Genomic DNA, 16,692 nt, shown 5'->3' with positions numbered 1-16,692 from the left:
TGCCTGCCAAAAGGCGGGATTCAATTTCAAATGCGACTTTTCCCCTGTTTGTCTTTAATGGAGTTGCCACTTGTTGCCAATTGCAGCTGAAGATGTTGCCTGACTTTGTTTTTTTCTGTTTGTTTTGCCATGTGAATAATTGATTGGTATAAATTAGAGAGCAAGCTTTCTAGCATTTAGTTTGATCAATGCTTGTGTAAGTGAATAAGCCCAACTGGTGCAATAAAGTATGCGAAAAGGCAAACTGTTGACTGAGGGGATTATTCAATTATATTGTTATAATTCACATAGTGAAAAATTATTATTATGGAATTGATCATAAAAAAGTTTCCATAATTCATCAAGAATGCTATATTTACAGCTCAATCCAATAATTTTTATTTGGCAGGGTAGTTATTATCTAATTTCCGAAGATCGAAATATTATTATTTATGTTAAAAATATCGTAGATCCTGATTATCTTAAGCATTATTTGATAAATTCCTGATTTAACTCGAATGCAACTTAAGCCAAAAATCCATTAGGCAGCACGTTTCCTTGTGGCTGCCCCCTCCCTCCAGCTCCCCTTTCACTATGCCCAACTGCTGCCTGACCAACTTTCGCCCATGGCAACAACAACAACAACAGCTACATGTTCTCATATCAGACACAAACACAAAAGCTTTGCCGACGAGTACAACAAAAATGCAACAACAAGCCGAAAAAAATCAATTAAAATCAAGACGACAGCAACGTGTAGACTGGGTGACTGGGAGGCTGGGCGGCAGGGGCAACTTGAGGGGGATGGGGGGGAGGGAGCAACATTAAAGGTAACGTTAAAATGTAATGCATTTGCACTTGGCACGCAAAGGAAGTTGCAACTGCTGCAAATGTTGCAGCTACAACAGCAAAAATGTTGCCAACACTTTCAGTCGCAGTCGCAGTCGCAGTCGCTGCCTCTGCTGCCGCTGGCGGTCGTCGCTTAGAAAACAGATCAAAAGGTCGAAGATTGCGCTAACCCGAGGACGCCCACTTTTTCGCACGCTTTTCCTGCAGCCTGGCAATCCGCGCCGGATACGCGAATACGCGGCAACATGCATATAGATAAACACACTAAAAAAAAAAATACAAAAACTCCACCACGAGTTTAATCTATAATAATGCCCATGAACCCGGGGCCCCAGCCAAGCAGCTGCCCAACTGGGAGACAGCTTGAAATTTAGAAATTGAAAAAAGTGGCAAAAACAGCCGCTGGTGAAATTCTTTCATCAATAGACGCTAAAAGCGCCTGGGTGAGACTGAATGGGGCGACTAGCATAAGCAGGGGTAAGCTCCTTCTATGAGGGGACTAAAGGGTTGCCGAGTGCTAGGAAGCTACCCAAAAATAAACGGAGTACAATGAAAAACTCTATAGGAAGTTCACAAAAAAATCTAAAGGCTTCTTAGGTAACATTGTATCTAAGATCCTTTATTCGTGACAGATTCCGCAACGACTCCGGTAAAAAAATTAAAATAAATGAAAACTGTAGCTGTCATTTATTTACTTTGTATAAGTTTGAATTAAAACTATAATACAAATTGATTTTATAGTCAGAACAAGGACAAAAGGATATTAATGCTTCGTAATATTACAATTAGATTTTGTCGTAAACTCTAAAGACTGCTACGACTCAGGGGAAGAAATAATATGATAATATAATAACTAATTTATTAAGTTAGCACAAAAAAAGGAGCATCTAAGGTTTTAAGAATTCTTTAATCTTTGACATTCATATCCTTAAGTCTACATTCAAACATCTATTAGTGCAAAGATCTTAAATTACGGACAGAATAAAATGTAAGTAAAATAAAAGATCTACTTATTTGAACTCCACAAACATTCATATTCTTCGTAATCAACATTTAGCTTTATCTTTCTTCATTCCTACTTTTGTGCTCAAAACTCTTTTAAACCCAACTAACGAAGTTTCTTATATTATAAATCTTCTTTTTGAAGCATTACCTGCCTTCTGCCTGCTCATTTTTGTGGACCAAAGTATTAATAAAATTCGCAGAATTCACGCACTGCAATTTATCTACAATCTCTATCCAGTCGCCGCCTTCATTCAAGCTCTCAGCTTACATTTTCAAGCAACTTGACAACCCTACGAATAATGCGTAAAACGTTTACGCTGCTGCAGCAACGTGGCCAGGCTCGGATCCAAACAACCAATAAATAGTATCAATCACAAATGATCGCAAACGAGACAGAGACGACTGCGCCCAGAGGGTAACCAACTGGCCAAACTTGCAGCTGTCCCAAAGAGTCCTACCCGATTTGCCCCCGCCACGAGCTTAAGCTTTAGCAGAACAAATAATGATTCATGCGAGAAAAGTAGCGGCAAGAACAGGTTCTAAGTGACCAAAATGGCAGGAAGGGGGGGAAACGAGCAAAACGTGACTGCTAGCTTGGTAGTAGACCCAATCGCTGTCTCTTTTGGTCCGCTGCCAGATCCTTTCGGCACATGTGCGACGAGGCTTTGCGCAGTCGCATTTATTATGGTTCAATAGGTCAACGATGCGTTGAATGAGACGCGACGGGAAGAGACGCAGATGCCATAAGAAGAGATCATTGCTTGAAAAATTACAGTAAGACACGTCAATCGTCGCACCGATCTCTCGCAACGAGCCATGTAATGGGCGACGTTCCGTAAATAATGCCCAGACCCAAAACCCGAAACGTTCTCTCATATATGAAGCCAAGGCCCGATTGCGATCGCAACAAATCAGAGAAGTAAACGAAGAAAAGAGACATGTAAGAGTAGACGAGAATGCCACACGTGCAGATACCCTGCAGTCAGCTAGGAGGAGCCGTACATACCCGATATACACACACGAGCTAGTTCTCCTAATCCTACATTTCATATAAAAATTGCGCTCTTTAATAACTTCTGTGTTTACTATCTGGTCTTTATACAATTTTGAAAACTTTAAGATGGCATTCATGTGTGTATGTACCAAAAAATCAGCACGGTAGCATTAAGAATTTTTGGGTTACCTGAGGGAGATACTGGGGGGATACTTTTTGGTACTGATCGACCATATAAATGTCTTTGACTAAACCTTCAGCCTACTATATAGATTGAGTATCCATTTTTCCCCCTTCCAATCGGTATAGGGTATAAAATGGCGACTCGTGCGCTCTTCACTGAGAAATGCGCGGACCACCAGAGACAGCTGCGGCTTGTTTGCTGCACTCGAATGGTGGACTAGAGGAGAGGGTTCTGGTACAGGGGCCTATTCGCAGTTTGTCAAAAAGATGTTGGCGTTTTGATAATTTGCTGCACAGCACTGAAAATCTGTGTGTAGGATTTCCTGTTTCAAGACAAAGTTTTTCCTAAGCTTTATATACTCCATATGTCTCTCCTTCAGCTACGTCTTGTTTCTTCTTTTTTTTTCTCTTCTTTTTTTGTGGCCGCAACAAATCTGTAGCTGATTTAAATCTTTGCATTTACTTATTGTTAGTTTCCAGTTAGAGGTTTAAAAGATTTCGGTTTCTGAGTGTATGTGTGTGTGAGTGTTGGTATTTCGTGGCTTGACTTTGACAACGAACGTTGCAGTTGACGGCAGGTGAGGCTTTTTTCGGACTAGCAGTCAGAGATAGAAAGAGAAGGAAATAAAGGAAGAGGCCAGCGAAAGATGGCTTTAAAGTGACGCAAAGTTAACTAAATAGGATTTACAGTTCTTGACTGAGAAGCTTAAAAATACTAGCTAGGGCGAAAAGGAGGCAAAAGGTTATTTCTGTTAGATGTAACTTTCAAGCGAACATTAAATACCGTTTAGACCTTTTTATAAGAATATTCGAACAATCGCTTTCGTCTAATAAATAGAAAAATTATACAAAAGCATAAATAGTAGCGTTCCAAAACTATCGATGACCCGACGGATATTGATAATGTTCTTCAAAAAATAAAAATATTCGCAATCTTTATCGATAATTTTACTAGTGGCAGAAATCGACTGTTAAAACTATCGATAGTTTCGCTATATAAAATAAAGCTTATATTATTCTTTGAATTGATTCAAATATGAATGCATTCATTGATATTTTTGAATTGTTGATGGTACTGATCTATCGACAAACGATTTTATCGGACAAAACTACCATTTCATTATTTTCATAGATCAACTTTCCACAGTGTTGAAAAGGTAGCTTACATGGCTACAAAATTAAGCCTATGAGCTAATTTTAAGCTTTTTGCTTTATTGAATATAACTCTTTAAGAAATACTTTATATCTTACGATGAATTGTGCTTGAATAACCAACACTTAACCTTTTTTTGCGTAAGAATGCGACCTTATAAAGCCTACGAGACGGCCAGCTTTTATCCCTCCGTCGTGTCGTATTTATAGACTTTACTCATGTCTTTAATTGTTTGAATTGGATAAGACCTAACAAAAGTTTTTGTTGTCTGCTATTTTTGACTGCACTCAGCGCGTGGAGCTATGTGGACCAGAGTCAGACATAGACCCAGACCCAGATCCAGATCCAATGCCAGACCAGATCTTGATTGAGTCTCCGCCCAGCCTGGCCAAGTGCAGTTACGCTTTTGTGCGTGGGGTCTATCCGCTCGCCCCTTCCTTCGTGTTGCGTCTCATTTTGCATACGTAATTTCAATAGAGGCCTCCTAATTAAGTTTTCTGTTGTCTCGACGCAATTCAATGGAAAAAGAAAACTTTGTTATTCGTGGCCCGTCGATTATGGCCCATAATTTCGAGAGCATTTTGTTGTTTTTGACATTTTTATCGTTCACTTAGCTGCTGCCGAAAAAGACAACAAAGAAAAGAAAAGCTTACGAAAAAAAAAACTAGTTGAAGCTAACGAAAAACCAATCGAAACACTTGCATCAAAATGCGACACACGCATCACGAAGCATTTACTTTATTGGAAAAAGTAGCAGAAAACTAAGAAGAAACAAGTAAGCGTATTCTAATCGAGAGTGCCCGATCAATAAATACCCTATAACCCGCAGATCGTTCGATTGTTGTAAAACTTTAAGGGATTAAAAACCTCCCCGAAGAGTTTTGGGCGATGCAAGGGAAGAATTCGAAAGTAAAATAGGAAATATATTCTTGATATAAGTTACGAGAATTTACATGCTACGCTTATTGCGGTTGTCTTTAATAATCTTAAATATTGTTTCAAGCAAAGGTTAAAATTTCGATATTTATCGATTTTGCTCATAGGGAGGTTTAATTTCGTAATTCGTGAATGTTTATCCATCAAGGATATTTAAAGACATAAAAATTGTATTTTTTGTTTGTAAGGTTTGTGTATCCAACTTTTGCAATATCTGAAGTGCGTTTTAAAGAAAGGGTTAACATAAGGATCAATATGAATTTTGGTAGAGAACAGAAGGATTTATCATTTTTAACATGCAATATATATTATTATTCAAAAATAAATGTACTTTATGTCCCCAAAGATATCGCCATCTGCCTGTTGCATACAGTTCCACTGCTGCATTATACCCTTTCACGTCCTGTTTTTCATACAGGGTATGCAAAAAATGATTTTCCCGCAGAATGCGGACACACGCAGTGGACGTTGATGGCGACAAACAACATGGTATAGCCAAAGGAGGTGAAGCAGGTGGAGCTGCAGGCACGAACCGGCTGCATTTTCAGGCTTGGCAATTAAAATATTGACAGTTTTTCCATAGTGCGGAATAATAAGTTTTTGGTTTAGGATTTGTTTTCTATATTTTTTCTATATTTATTTATAAGATCTCCTGCTGATGTTGTTTCTGTTTTGTTGTTGTTGTTGTTGTTGTCGCTTTTGGCGCGAAAGGTTAACGCGACATGTTCATGTGACAATGTCATAGAACTGCCGGCAGTCGGTTGGTCTGAAGCGCATAAATAACTGCGTTTGTGACATGGAATGCCAGTGTTGTCGCCGGGCTGAGACCAGGCTGCGGCAAGGCCTAGTCCCAGACGGCTCTCACTGCCCGTCTGTCTGGGCTGTTGGCCATGTCTGGCGCGGATTGGCCTGCTGCGGCTTCTGCTGGTAGCAAGGTGCGGTGCCCATATGCAGCACTCAAAGCTATTTGTAGCTCACATTGTTGTTGTTGTTGCTGCTGCTGCTTATGGAAAATTTGTAAGATGTTTTCCTTGTGCCGAGTTTCTATCCTATTTTTATTTTCCATTGCATCACAGAAGATGTTGTTGTTGATGTTGTTGTGATAAAAAAAAAAAAATTAAGTGGCAGCAGCAATGGATAATACATCAGTGGGGCAGATATACATAAGTATACTCAAGTGCATGTGGAAAAGATAAGCTCGGGCATTAAGTCTGCAGCTTTATGTTGCTTAGTTTGCTTATTCGGGAGCTACACAAATAATAAATGCAAACTGTGGCTAATTAGACGATAGCTTGTCAGCTTTAAAACATTTTCAGCAGAGATTCAAAATGAAAATTATAATTATAATTGAAATATCTCAGATATTTTCCAAGTCAAAGATTAGATTCTAATATTTAAGAAGTATCATTTTGGCAAACGATATTCCAGGATTTTAAACAAATTAATCTAAGGGATTTTGGTAAAATAATTGCTCAAATTTTGTCAAGTTCTTAGCAAAGCACAACCTGAATTGTTAGCACAAAATGAACACTATCGATCCTTAATATTTACCATTATGAAAGCGGAACAGAAAATAATTAACACTACATCGCTAACATATGTAAATATTTAATCTAACAGGTGGCGACTCCCCAGATAAGCTAATTAGGGAGTTTCTACGAAAACAAGAGAAGAGTGTGAACTGAGTTTAAACAAATCAACAACTCTTTGAAACTAACCATGCCCAACAAAAAAAAAATATACATAAATAATATACACAATATGTATTGTTTATATTGTAGTAAATTAGAAAACGACACGATTTTTTACGGAAAATCATTTTAGCTACCTGAATAAGCGAAAAGTCAGAGATAAAATTTCAAAGAATATAAAAATAAGTATAAAAACTCTCAATATAGGTAATATTGAATGTATTCTATTAAAAAAAAAACCCGTTGGATTTTTAAAAATATCTCATACAAAAACACTTTAAAACTGCATCAAAAAAATATTTATTACCAAACTAGACTTAGATTCAAAAATAGCTGTTATTATTTCGTACAATTCCTATTTAAGAGCGAGCATTTTCTTACTTTAAACATGTAATAAAATATTAAAATAAATTGAACATAAAAGAGCCCTATAAATTCCTAATTAAAATCTCTGTTGCCGACGCACTTGTCGCTGGCAACATGTGCCCAACCGCTTGGCAACATCAGCTGAGCACACGCAACCTAGCAACACGGCCGCAACATGTTCGAAGCGAACAGCACGGCTTTTGGTCAACGTCTTCTGATTGGGACAAATCGCGATCAGTTGCAACGAGACGACGCGCGCGTTTGGTTACATGAAAATCGTTCGGCTTCCCCCAAATCGAGACTCGTGTTGCGCTCTCTGGGGTTACGTATCGGCACCTGAGCGTGTGTGTGCAAATGTGTACCGTCCGTGTGTACCGTGTGTGTGTGTGAAAATTTGTTTATGCAGAATGCAAAAATAAACGGCAAAAGAAGACACACAGCAAATCATCTTTTCTCCGTATGCAATTCTGCGGAAATGGCAAAAACACACAGAAAAAAAAATAATAATAAAATCATATCAGCATTGGAAATGTTGAATTTGTTGATTCTGGCCAATTGCAATTTCAATTGAACTCCAGCAACAGCTCCCTCCCCCTGCCCGGCAGGCGGTTACCTTAAATGTTAGTTGGTTTCTATTTTTCACACGGCAACGCGACGCGACGCGGCACGTACGAAGTGACAGCAAAAACAAAAATAAAAAGCATCCTTTTCATTTGCCACGGCGATTGAAGCGATTCGATTCGATTGATTGCTTGATTGATCTATTTTTGCACTTGATTTGCGACGCACGCGCCGCCGCCGTTCGCAACGTGACTGGCGCTCCGGTCCAGTTGCAGGTTGCATGTTGCAAGCAGCGACGCGTGGGGGGCTGGCAATTATGTTGATTTGTGCACCGTGCGACTTCATCGATTGATCGATCGTTCGTCTTTCGTTTTACGGAACCGGATCGAGCGATTCTCCAATGTTGATAACGAAAATTTGCAATGCAAAGAAAGAAAATTGATTTGATGATCGCTCGCTGCAGCTCGCTGATCCACTACAGATCATTATCTTTGGATCTTTTATTATTTTTTTTTTCTTAATATTCGCGCGATCGTGACACGCCCACTTTTGTGTGGCGATCAAGGTGTTCATTAGCTGGGCGTAAATTGCATTCAACACGTGTGTTTACCCGCAAGTACAAAATAATAATAATAACAATAATAATGAAAATTTACTGAAAGAATTTCATATTATAAAGGTGTGAAAAACGGGCGAAAAATAAATCTACAATTGATAGTTGCTGCGTGATGTACGGAAAATAACAAATAATTTAACAATTAATTTCTTACATTATTTATTATTTATATTTGTGCAAACAATATTCAATGTGCTCTCCAATGAATCAGTTAGTCAAGAACAGAAACAGAGAAACTAAGGAAAAGTAGATCGATTTTGTTGCCTAAACAAAAGGTTTTATAATTTTGTCACGCATTGTGAATTGCATTGTTGCAAGTGTCTAAACAATTTATTTATCTGAAATCAGATTTTTCTAGAAATTAAGAATTGGCATTTCCCATGTATACAAATTTAAAGCTTGAACTTTAATTTTAAATGAATTTTAAATAGGCTTAAAATAAGTTTTTCTTTATTATTTAAGTGCTACAAAATGAACATTTTTGTGTAGGAAAACAGGGTTTGAAGGGTTTATTGCGACTTGCTTACATTCTGAATATCTCGAGGATTTCCCAACTTATACCTCAACATATTAATTATATTCATGCAGCTCGGTGTTTTTATGTTCTAATACATATTTTTATTCTATTTGCCAGTTTCTTCTTCATTATCTTTCTTAGAACAAAAATCCAATACACTTTTTTATTTATTACATATAATAAACAATTTGTTCTCAAACTAATCTAACGAATGCAATTAGGAAATAAACGAACTGAAAGCTGGTTTGCAAAGCTATTTAATCTTCGTTTATTTTATAAATTTTTAGTAAAAAATCTTGATTAAATATCTGTTTAAAGAATTAAAATCCCCTTCGCAAATTTTGACAATAAATCATTTGCTGTATTCAGGTGCTCATTAAATGATTTTCCCAGGCCTGCTACTTCTTGCGCCGTGCTTATGTAACTCAGCAATTGTACCCAGTTTTCAAATCGCATTTACATATGTAATTACCCAGAGCTATTAATAAGCATTCAAGGCTTTGGCAAATGGCTGTTATAAACAGAAACCTCCTACAAAGGCTCATCTGCTAAAAGGTAAAGCTGATTATATATAAAGTACGAAATCGGTGTTCAAATCAACGGCTAATAGCCACAAAAGATTACACAATGCTAGGCCCATAACTCATTAGTGGAACGCCCTGGAGCTCTATTTAGTAGCTGATTGTCTAGACTTGACTATCGGGGAGTTGTTGTTGTTGAAAAGCGGCTGCAAGTGATGATTGGCTCGGACATCCATGATGATTAATGGGCAAGACTGCACAGATTTATGGATGAGCAGTCGCCCCTCTCTCTCTCACACACAGCCTCTCTCTTTCTCTCACTTACTCTATTTTATGTGGCCTGCAACTAGTTTCTTATTCTGGGAATGCTAATAGAGCTGCAACTGCTGCTTAATTTGGCCTGAAGCTGACTTCCCGGAATCTACAGTGATGCCACAGCTTGTACAGTAGTTGTCATTGTCTTAAACACTATTTTTTTGACTCTTATTTGCCCAACTGACAGATAAAATGAAAATAAAAAGAACATAGCTGTGACATTCCATTAGCTGAATTATGTTTGCCAGTTGACAAAGTGCAACAATGGGGCAATGTTTGCTCTCGCAACGGCGTCAACTGATAAGCTAGGTATTCTACTATTTTGTTAGCTCTTCTTTTTCTAGTTTCTCTTACTTTTTTGTGACTCGTACATAAAGGTGGCTATACTAGGCGTTACGCCCAGAATTTATGACTCAACTGGCGCGTGTTGCCAAAAAAAAAAGAAAGAAAGAAAAAACACATAGAAATAATCAAAAGGCGGTAATCCAATTAAATGGCTCAAGCCACAGAAACCGGCTGACCCAATTAGGCGCGCTCCTTACCGATCCTCATCGATCGCCGCAGCAGCCACAACAACGTCTTGAACTTGAAAGCGGCGCCTCTCCATTGTTCTTTTTACAGAACGTACTCTCTTTCTGCCTCTCATAAAAACAAGTTCTAACTTTGCTCCCTACATAAAAAAAAAGGTATATATAAAAAATAAAGATCGCATCGAGTTGATCTAACGGCCGCCCAGCTCAGTCTCAGTCTCAGATCTCTCTGTTGCTCCTTCGCATTGCTCTGCGTTTCGAATTGTAGATCAAAGATCAAGCAAAAAATACTTAAATTGGCATACCAAAGTCGCAAGCCTCAGGCCAAGCAGAGCCTTCAGCATAATGAAACTTGGTTACCCTATGATTTGGGCTTCTACGTTGGACAGCTGATCATTGGGCTGGCAGTAGAAATGTGAAGAGCTGGATTTGCGTAGAATCTCTACAAAACTTGAATTTTGCTAATAAAATATGTAAATTAAGCAATAAATATGTATTCAAATGATTGTTTTTTAGCTTTTTCATCATTTTCTACAGCTGATCCTCCAAATTAGGTTTCTTTATTTAAACAGGCTCTATTACTGATCGTATTACAACGGAACTTACTTTGAAAATCACGAAATATCACTTAAAGCACAACAAACAGACCTATAAATTTACAGTACCCTTTTTTTCAAATAATACATGCATAGATCATCAAAACTCTTGTGTGTTCTAATTCAAACGATCGCTGTTTTGGACATTGGCTACGATCGTTTTTATCTCAATCGAACAAAGGCAACGGAAATTTATCAAATTACTTTAGAAAACGAGCGCATAAATCCAAATTGTCGTTCAGCTGAGTCCAAATGGCTTGATAATTCCAACACACATATGGTAAACATCATGAAGATCGATGGCGATCTATATGGAGTAGCATTATAACTTTGAGTTTAATTGCTTCCTCAATTGCTGGCGCCTGGTCCCACACACAAACACACACGGTGAGAGGGGGAGAGAGAGAAAGAGTACTTTTGCCTGTCACTCAAATCAGCGGATATCAGTTTGAAAGTTTACAGCTGCTCAAGCTCAGCGCGAGACAAGTGCATTTGAGCCAAGTGATTGAGTCAGTTGGTCAGATAGAGAGTGCGAGCGCTTGATTCATATGCATATGAGTGCTACTTTCTACGCTCGCAGGCGACCCTTTCCCATGGAGCGACACACACGATTAATCACATGACACAGTCGGCAGCCACGATCAGTGATCGTTATCTAAAAGGCATAAACTGACACAAAGTCAAAGTTAAACAATGCAACTTGCTTGAACTCTAAGACTTTTGAATCTCGACTAGACGACGACGACGGCGGAAACAACGAACGTACACTCCGATCATGCTGTGTGCGATCTTGACAATCAAGATCAATATCATGCCATTACAATATTTGTACAAGACGCTGGCCTGGCATCTAGGCACAGACTGACTTTCCAACATACATTAAAAGCCAGCCTGCCTACGGGCTTTAAAAAGGTAAAATAACTACAGAAGGAACCAATATTTTAGTTGACGAAATCCGAATGCCCTTTCTTTAATTCAAAGGAAGCTACAGTTCGAACTAGCTACATCGCTTTTCTATGAACTCTTATGACTAATCTAATTTTTAAATCTTGATATCATTTTAAGCAGTTTAAAATGTATACAGAGATTTCCAGCTGCAATTTTCTGCACTTAAAATCAAATTAATTATAGTAAAATTGTAAAGATTTCTATAAAGAACACTTTACTTTGTTTTGTAGACTTTATGTCTATTTGGAATTTTCCCTAAACGGAAAAGCCAATTAATTTTCTCAGTGTGGGTTGCTCAGATGAAACTGCATCATCTTCTTAGCAACTTGGTTCATTAGCAAATAACTTTTACTAGTTATACGGCGACGCTTATTGCACAGTTGTAGTATCCGCAGCTAGTATATTACCTAGATTATATAGACAAACACAACCGTCTGGGGTATGTTAAACAAATTAGCCTGAACCTAGGCCAATGGTTGAAGCTGTTGCCAGAGAGCGTTTGCATGCCCGCCTGGCCTGCCCTGGCCTGGCCTAGCTGGGCTCGGCTGTCCCGGAAAATGCTATAATTATGCAATTCCTCAAAGGCGCTGACGGTGGTCCCCACTGCCCTCCGACCAGCCCCTTACCTTGGCTACTCTCTCAGACTATATAATCTGCAAACGGTGAGCGCGCGCGCCTTTCGGGGCATCGGAAATTATTGACTGGCAGTCAAAGGAGTTAAGGCCTTCAAGTAAATTGCTGTAAATCTTTATTTGTGCAGCTACTTAAAGACTTGGGCCACAAACTATTCAGTTGGGGTTAACAAGCCGCCAGCGATTAAGTCATTTCTTATGTAGGCTCATTATTTTTTCCCTCTTTTTTTTTGTTTCTGTTAGCCCCCTCGCACTAGCTACGCATAGTGCTACTGTGCGCCGGCAACCCTCGAATTCTCCTACAGCATTGCAATTTTTCACAGTCTAAGCCAAAAATGTGAAGCCGCGACAAACCCGTTTGGTTAGCTCGGGCAAAGCAGTTGCTACTTAGACCTGTAAATTGCCCGCAACTTTGTTAGTGAAATATTTTTTTTTCTTATATATTTTTATCTTGACAATGCGTTGTCACTTGGTCGAATGAAGTGTGCGTGTGTGTGTGTGTGTGTGTGTGTGTGTGTGTCTATCTGAACTGTTTCCGTATTTGTTCTAATTAAAAGTGACAATTCTACGTAATTAGCTGGCGGCTATTTTTAACACTTCACTGATTTCTGTTGGCAGCAAAAAGGACTCAGCTTCAGCTTTTTCCAGAGAGATATCAAATTTCTACCAATTATTGATTTGGTTAGCTTATTTAGTTAATTAGCGTTGACAGTTTCGCTTCTGTTTGAGAAGCTTCCGAAAAAAGAAGTAGATAATTTTAAAAATTTAGTTAGAAATGGTTGTCAATGGTTGTTAAATAAATAACTCTTATCCAAATATTTGACGGAATTATAATATCACCAAAGAATACTTTTAAGTAACCATGATTTCAGAGCTTTAATAACAATTGCTTATTAAAAAATTGCTATTAAAATGTTACCAAAATGATTCCAAAACTTTTCAATTACAAGACTCGCGATCGTCTTAAAATTTTTTCTAGAAATATGTCAAGAAATCAAGGATCCCAACAAACTTCTTTGATCTAAGGCTCATGTTATTTTAGATCTAACATCATTTTTCTGATTAGAGATCTTTCTAATCGTGCAATCACAACGCAAATCGATTCGATGTCTGAAGCATCACATCATGAACTCAATCTTGATCTTTCTAATCAAAACAATCGCAGATTATTTTAAAGTAAAATAACAAAAAAGGAACATTAACTTAATTTTCATGACCCAGTTCCCTTGCCTTTCACCAGGCTCCCGCTGTGCTATGGCACATATATGTCCCAGTTAACTGTGTTCACTGCGAAATTGCTCAATTCAAATGGGGCTCATCGCCAAACACACATATTTTCAGCTCCAATTGCAAAAAAAAAAAACAAAAATAGAACAACAAAAATAGAAACAAATGTCTTCATTAATACAATTGATGAGTGTACATGACGCTGATGTGTTCGAAGTGGTAGCCAATGAGCCACTAAATCAAACCATTAACATATATCCCCTTCCACACTTTAATTTATAATGTGTACAAAAAAAAAAGAAACGAAATCGAAACGTGCCAAACAATTCAATTGCAATTATGCAATCGGAAAATATAAAAAATAAAAAGATTGGAAACGCGAAATTAAACCATTCCTATGGAGCGCTACATGTGGCCATGTCCAGTCGAGACTGATCAAACGGGTCAGCGGGTGGTGGTTGTTTGGTTGCTCTGATGCCGTCAAATGCACTGCCAGATATTAAAATACTTTATGACCGGCACTTTGCACTATTCTCAACGGCTTTTGGTTTTCATTTTCTTTTCTTTTGGTAGGCGTTAATAGATTAGCTTTTTTCGTGTGCATACAAAGTGAATGGTGGAAATGTGCGAAATGTTCAACAATCTTCTAATTGGGTTAAGCTACAAAACAAATGAAGATACATGTGTTGAGTGGTGTGGCCCGATCCAGACTAAAGCAAACAATGTTGCAAGCAGCTGGAAAAAACCAAATTTCCTGAACTTAGAAATCTGTAGGAAAAAAAATGATATAACGAGCTTCCCTGGCATAGACCACAACTCCAAATATGTTTATTAATGTGACCTGAACTGGTCTTAAAATCAGGCCTGCAAGTCGCAATAAAAAGTTTGGTGATTCAATTTAAAGGTCGAACCGGCTTCCTGCCTTGGGTTTCGGTTTGTTAACCTGGTTATCAACACTCATAAGCGCCGGATTTGGCTCAAACCTTGCCTTGCCATATATTTTCGAGTCGTAAAAATGCATTTCGTAAAGATTTGGAGGCTAAATGTTATCTCCACCCAACATTAGATTAAACCAAATTTGGATACATAATCCCAATGGTTGGGGTTCCGCGTTCAAAACAAACAATCTTTGTCACAATTTATATTATTTAATTTTATCATAGTTGTAACCCTAATGTGTAGTGTCTATAGAGTTGGCAAAACTGTACAACATATTAAAATTTTGCTTGAAAAAGCGTTAGAAAAGCTTACTCAAGCTGTTGGCAGTTACTGATAGCAAGATGACAAACTCTGCAGCTGTTCACATTAAATGTTAAATTCGTTTTATCCACAAACTCAATCTTTATATAGCTACATATGTACTTTTATTTATCTGCGAGGAAACTAACCCGTATCAAAATAAAAATTTGTAATGCCAGCAAATAAACAGAAAACACAATTCGCAACACTTACAAACAAAAAATTAAAGGGCTTTGCCACAATCAATTAGGCCGCAATTTCAGAATTAATTATATACGCACACAGATCTGACATATTTCAGACATATTTCAGATTTAACATTAATTTGGCACTAAACTGTCAGCTCAGAATGGTCACAGGCAGAGAAGAGCGACATATGTACATATACATATACTCATGTCTCGAGCACTTTGCACTCAGCGCTGTTTACACAACAGGTAAATGTTGCCAGGTAAAATAAAAACGGTCCAAACTTGAGCAACGGGCAAATGTCCAATTTAATTGTAATGTGAGAAATTTAAATAAGGTAGCCGCCAAATGCGGCTCAGATGCTGAACAATGACTAACAAACCTAAAGTGAAGATGCCAAAAGAATACAAAAATTATGAAAAAAAGAGTTAAAAATGTTTCATTTTTTATTGTTGTTGCTGTGGCGTTTGTTGTTTGGTTTGTTAAAAAAAAAAGATCAAATAACAAAATGCCGCCAAAATTCAATGGAAAACAAAAGCTCACTTATTTGAAATTTGTTGTTATTTGTTGCTCTTCTCTCTTCAGAGGCAACTAATTTTCCACTTGTGTGTGTGTGTTGAGGGAAACCAAATCCATTGGGGCCTAGACCCATTTGTGCATAGCCCCTTTTATTTTTACTTTTTTCTTTTTGCTGATTTGTCAGTTCATGTTTGATTATTTACGATCGTTTGTTCAGCTCTTCGATTGCTGAAATATACTATTTGGTGCTCATCATAGGCTTGATATTATTTTTATGGCTCATATAACTGGAGATACCGAGAGCCTTTATTGTATTTCGCTAAGCGTCCGCAGCTCTATTCGAAATTTATTACATCACGATCTCTATTTTAATTTGTTTCCTCTTTCTGTTTTTTTGCTGCTTGAATTCCTCAGATCTACTTTGTAGTTTATGGTCAAATTTTTGTTTTCGGTTTGTATACTATGCGAATTTTGTTTGCAGCTGCGCTTCCTGGAAAATACACAATTTCTATCAGCAGATGACGCTAGAATCGCCTTTAGAAGCGAATGGATAGACAATAAGTATATAAACAATTTCATAATAAAGTTTTCGACACAAGTTTATGAGTTTTGCGGTACAAATTTATGCGTTTCGTATAGCTTTAAATTTGTTTGGCGTTGGGCCCTCAGGATTTGAGCAAGATAATCTATTCGAGTTTTTTATTTGTATATCTTTTCAAACTGTGCCGCAGTCAGAAATTTTTATTGTGACTAATTTCTTGCTTTTTGGCTCACAATATTCTGAGTTTCAGTCAAAACAAATACACAAATTGTAACAAATTTGTTCAAAAGCATTTGCTTGTTTTTTTTTTTTTTTTGTAGTACTTTACTAATTAGCTTAACAGAGCCCAAAAAAAACTCACACATCTGTCTGCCGGTTTTTCTGGATGTTTGCCTATGCTCCAAATTGAAATTGTAAATTATTATTTGTTTATTTACAAGTTGTCAAAAGGTTTGGTTGAAAAATGTGTGGCTAACTTGTTGCTGATGCCTAAACAGCAATGTAGCAAAAAATGTTCTATACATTTTTCCTTATTGCGCTGTGCTAATTGAGATATGGGTAATTATAGCTTAAGAACGGAAGGCA

This window comes from Drosophila novamexicana, unplaced genomic scaffold (genome assembly GCF_003285875.2).
Source record: "Drosophila novamexicana strain 15010-1031.04,08,12 unplaced genomic scaffold, DnovRS2.1 tig00004549-arrow-arrow-pilon, whole genome shotgun sequence".
Lineage (NCBI taxonomy): Eukaryota > Metazoa > Arthropoda > Insecta > Diptera > Drosophilidae > Drosophila > Drosophila novamexicana.
This window is presented reverse-complemented; position numbering follows the sequence as displayed.